Here is a 5,543-nt window from a genome sequence, read left to right as displayed (position 1 = left end):
TTCTTGAATTCTCACAGTTCCTCAGTGGTCACCATGCCGGGCAGGGGATGGCAGCATCTGCTGGATCACAGTTTTGGGAGCCCTCATTCACATTTGGAGGCCAGAAATCAATCACTGATGGCTTTAACATTTCTTGTTGGTTAACATGGCAGAAGACATTTTCATTTCACACTGCCTTGCCAAGTACTTCGAAGCCCTACCCAGGTCCTACTGCAATACTGGTGGTCCCAAGAGTTTTACAGAAGCCAATCATTAAAAATAATAATAACAAGCAATTACGAAGACAAATCAAAATGCCTCAGTGACTACATGTCCAACTCAAACTTTATTTAAGTGTTATCTTTTCGTCCTGCTACTAAAGCTTTATTTCACTCTAACTTGAATGATGAATCTTCCATACTGAAGTATCTTTGTTGCCTAATTAATTCAAAGAAAAAAAACAAAATGACTAGTAAGGAAAAATATAGGATTTAACACACCTTTTAATTTGTTTTAACTATTTAAGGTTTAAAAATTGCTTAAAGTTTTTAATTTTTTTTTGAAATTGATATAGAACAATTTAATTAACACCATAGAATTCCACAATAATAGGAAAACATTATCTGAATTGAACACCCTAATGGCAAACCACTGTAAAATGTTTTCAGCTGCATCTGGGGCAGAGGGCCTAGTGATTATCTTCAATGCACCCCAACTTTCTTCATGAGAAGGTCAGAAGTACATTGGTTTGTTTTATTGCACCATCCATTAGGTGATCTAAGTTGCTTTTCCTCTGGCAGGGACTTTATGTGTCAGAAGGGCATTATGCTTGACCTCCAAATTTGGCCCACAATTTACTGATGAGCTTCATAACCTTTGAGTTACCCTGATATTTTGACATATTTTCAGGGTTTTGGGTTACATCCTCGGAGAAGGCAATGGCACCCCACTCCAGTACTCTTGCCTGGAAAATCCCATGGACGGAGGAGCCTGGTAGGCTGCAGTCCATGGGGTCGCTGAGGGTTGGACATGACTGAGCAACTTCACTTTCACTTTTCACTCTCATGCATTGGAGAAGGAAATGGCAACCCACTCCAGTGTTCTTGTCTGGAGAATCCCAGGGATGGCGGAGCCTGGCGGGCTGCCGTCTATGGGGTCTCACAGAGTCGGACACGACTGAAGCGACTTAGCAGCAGGGTTACATCCTGGAAGGCCACCATAACTTCTGGGTCCTGCATGGCTGCAAGGACCTCTGGGTCACTAAAAATTTCTTTCATCCAGGCATTCATGGCATGCCAGGCATGCCCCCATCCCATTCCATGCATTCCTCCAGGAAAATTACCAGGAATTCCCCCAGGAGAGCCATCTGGAAAAGAACCATACTGAGCTCCTGATTGTCCCCTGGCTTCTTCCTCCCTCTGGGCTCTCTCATGTTCTTCCCAAGCCTTCTTAACCCTTTCTGTTCTTTTTTTGATCTCTCACTCTTTGGGCTTTTTGCTCATACTTTCTCCAGTATCAGCAATTTTCTGGGCCTTTGGGTGAACTTCCATCAGCATTGCACTAACATCTTCATAATCTAGCTTACAGGAAGAGGCAAGATCACTGCCAGCTTCTTTCTGATGGCCCAGAAGTCTGTGTGCTTTCCCTCACTACATGTATGGCTGAGCTGCATCCAGATTTATTTCAATAACTCTTCCACAGGCTTGGATGGCAGCATTTCCTTTCTGTAATTTGATGAAGACACTGGTTCTCTTGGCATACAGAATGGCCACACAAGGGGTTAGCTTGACGGCATCTTTAAATGACTCATTGGCATTCTATGGCTCACCATCATTTAGGGCATCAATGGCAGCCACTTTTTTTTTTTTAATCATTTGCCTGATCCATCATCTCCTTAGTTATCTCTACATTTTTATCTCCCGTTTTTTGAGGGGCATTATGGTCTGGTTCAATCACACCTTCATTATCAAATTCTAGATCACTTTCCTCAGTTGATGGTTTTGTTGCAGGAAGGCGGACCCCTTCCAGGGCCCGAAACGGGGCTCTTGTCTAACACTCGGAAATGAATTGTCTGAGGAGACACATGTGCTGACAAAGCAAGAGATTTTATTAGGAAAGGGCACCCAGGTGGAGAGCAGTAGGGTAAGGGAACCCAGGAGAACTGCTCTGCCACGTGGTGGGTTTTATGGTGATGGGATTAGTTTCCGGGTGGTCTTTGACCAATCATTCTAATTCAGTCTTTCCTGGTGGCGCACGCACCACTCAGCCAAGATGGATGCTAGCGAGAGGGATTCTGGGAAGTGGACGGACACGCGGTGTCTCCTTTAGACCTTTCCCGAACTCTTCCGGTTGGTGGTGGCTTATTAGTTCCGTATTCCTTATCAGGATCTCCTGTCATAAAACAACTCATGCAAATGGTTACTATGGTACCTCCCCAGGGTGGGCGGTTTCAATCAGAGTGTTTCCCCTAACAGTTTGTCTGTCTTTATGTTTTTTCCTTCACCTTCTTACTATCTGCTTTTGCTTCGTAGGTGTTTAATTCTGATTTAGTTTTATGAGAAACAGGTGGCATTTTAGCCCCCATACTCTCCACCCATTCCCTCAGGAAGCTCATTTCCTCTGTGTTCAGAACACTCCAGTCCTGCTCACACATTTACAGGAAGGCTCCAAGTTCTCTCGTTTTGCAGGGGTCCATGGCCCAGGAGGCAGTGGGAGGTGGTGAGTGTAAGCTGCTGGCCAGATGCCTGGTCTGGGCACTACTTCAACGTGACCATGTAAAGGGGAAGGATGCCCCGAGGCCAAACAAACTAGAACTTCCCCGGCCACTAGCTCTGCCCACCCAACTACCCTGGGTTCTTCTCCTGTTCTTTCCTACTTTCTCTACCACTGTCCTGCATGCTGGTTAGAACCTTCTAGAATTATGGCTGTTCATGCTGTTGCCCACCTCTCCACGCATGCATTCTTACATTAACTCAAAACCTGTGCTCTAGAGGGATCAAACATCCAGTGTTTTCAAGAAGGTGGGAACTGTTAGCCCCTGAAGGGGGTTATTTAGAATAGAATATTCTCTTGAGTGTGGCCATTAAATGGAACATGATGCCATGAAGCCAAAAGGCCTTCTGGCCGGAGCAGCAGTCACAGCTCTGGGTGAGGAAGAATCATCTTGACATCAGATATTCTTTGATGTTTTTTCTAATTTGTCATTTGTAATTCCCTACTTTGTTATGTGATAGGTTTTCTTCCAGTTTATTGAGATAGAACTGATATACAGCACTATACGAGTGTTAGGTATACAACATAATGGTTTGACTTTTGTGGTTTAGTCCCTAAGTCCTATCCGACTCTTTGTGACTCCATGGACTGCAACAGGCCAGGCTTCCCTGTAGCTCCCTATCTCTGGGAGTTTGTTCAAACTCATGTGCCTTGAGTGGATGATGCCATCCAACCATCTCACCCTCACCCCACTGTCGCCCCCTCACCCTTCTTCTTCTCACCCTCAATCCCTCCCAGCATCAGGGTCTTTTCAAAGGAGTCGCTCTTCACATCAGGTGGCCAAAGTATTGGAGCTTCAGTGTCAGTCCTTCCAATCAATACTCAGGGATGATTTTCTTTAGGATTGACTGGTTTGATCTCCTTGCAGTCCAAGGGACTCTCAAGAGTCTTCTCTAGCACCACAGTTCAAAAGCATCAATTCTTTGGCGCTCAGATTTCTTTATGGTCCTACTCTCACATCCATACATGACTATTGGAAAAACCATAGCTTTGACTATACATACCAATCTTTGTTGGCAAAGTAACATCTCTGCTTTTTAATGTGATGTCTAGGTTTGTCATAGCTTTTCTTCCAAGGAGCAAGCATTTTTTAATTTAGTGGCTGCAGTCACCATCTAAGGTGATTTTGGAGCCGAAGAAAATAAATTCTGTCACCGTTTCCTTTGTTTCCCCATATAGTTGCCATGACATGATGGAACTGGAAACTATGATCTTCGTTTTTTGACTGTTGAGTTTTAACTAAGACCTGATGCCCCCAAATAAATAAATACTTCAAAAAAAAAAAAAAAACTCAGTGATGTGTGGTTTTCAGATGAAACGATCTTTGATTTCTTTTTAAAAACTTATTCTTGAGTATCACTTTTAATGTCATTACAAATAACATCAAGTTTTCATTTTTATTTTCTTATTCTTTGTTGCTTGCATGTAGAAACAATTTGTATATATTGACCTTGAGATACTGCTTGATTCACTTACTGGGTCTAGCAGAATTTTTTATAGAATCTTTTATATAATCCTATATAGAATCCTTTATATAATTATAGAATCCTTTCATATTTTATAAAATCCTTTATAAAAGTGAATTTTTATCTGTTTCCCTTGATCCTTTTCCTTTTTTGCCTGATTACATTGCCTTAGACTTCAGTAGAATGTTGAATAGGAGGGGTAAAAACAGACCTCATTCAATATTTTAACATTAAGCTAAATTCAGTATAGAATTTGCGGAATCTCTTTTAGTTTTCCTAGTTTTTATTTTTATCATAGTTGGGTATCAAACATGGTCATGTGATTTTTTTGTACCTATTTTGTACATATTTTCTGTACCTCTTCTGTACCTAACCATGTGACTGTTTTTTATTCTGTTAGTAAACCAAACATGCATTCCTAGGATAATCCTTGGTTAGTCATATCATATTATTCTATTTATATTCAGCTGGGTTAAATTTGCTATTTGGTTAAGAAATTTTCTGCCTATGTTGAGGGGTATTACTCCATGGTTGATTTTCCTTTTATGAAGGGCTTATGGTTGCTTTATCATCATTTGATATTAGAGTTATGCTGGTATGCTGCTGCTACTGCTGCTAAGTCGCTTCAATCGTGTCCGACTGTGTGCAACCCCATAGACGGCAGCCCACCAGACTCCCCAATCCCTGGGATTCTCCAGGCAAGAACACTGGAGTGGGTTGCCATTTCTTTCTCCAATGCATGAAGGTGAAAAGTGAAAGTGAAGTCGCTCAGTCATGTCCGACTCGTAGCGACCCCATGGACTGAAGCCTACCAGGCTCCTCTGTCCATGGGATTTTCCAGGCAAGAGTACTGGAGTGGGGTGCCATTGCCTTCTACGATGCTGGTATAGTGGTCCCATAAAATGAATCAGAAACTGTTTTTCCCCTTTTATTCCTGAAAGAGTTTTGGAGGGATTCAAAAATCAATTTCTTTACCAGTTTTAATCAATTTATTAAGTTGTGTTTTTGAGGAATTTGTCTATTTCATATACCTAAATCATCAGGTTTGTGGCCTTTTGTCTTTAATAGTACCTTACTATCTTTCTAATTACTGTAGATTTATAGTCATGTTTCCTGTCTTATTTTGTATATTTATACTTTGTGCTTTTTCCCCCTAAATTGGTGTTGTTAGTGTATATCAATTTTAATAATCCTTTCAAGAACCAACTTAGCTTGAAGAATTTTCTCTTTACTTCCACAAAATTTTTTCTGTTCTCTATTTTCTTTTGTCTGATATTGTGTTTGCTTCTTAGATTATTGATTTTAGAACTTTTTGTTTTCATATAT

The 5,543-nt window shown here is 41.2% G+C and overlaps 1 pseudogene; it reads right to left on the bottom strand.

The window, feature by feature from the left end:
• Positions 1 to 802: 802 nt before the first annotated feature.
• On the bottom strand, positions 803 to 2,674 carry LOC104990048 (annotated as a pseudogene).
• Positions 2,675 to 5,543: the final 2,869 nt, after the last annotated feature.

This window comes from Bison bison, unplaced genomic scaffold, assembly GCF_000754665.1.
Source record: "Bison bison bison isolate TAMUID 2011002044 unplaced genomic scaffold, Bison_UMD1.0 scf7180017864168, whole genome shotgun sequence".
Classification (NCBI taxonomy): Eukaryota; Metazoa; Chordata; class Mammalia; order Artiodactyla; family Bovidae; genus Bison; species Bison bison.
This window is presented reverse-complemented; position numbering and strand designations above follow the sequence as displayed.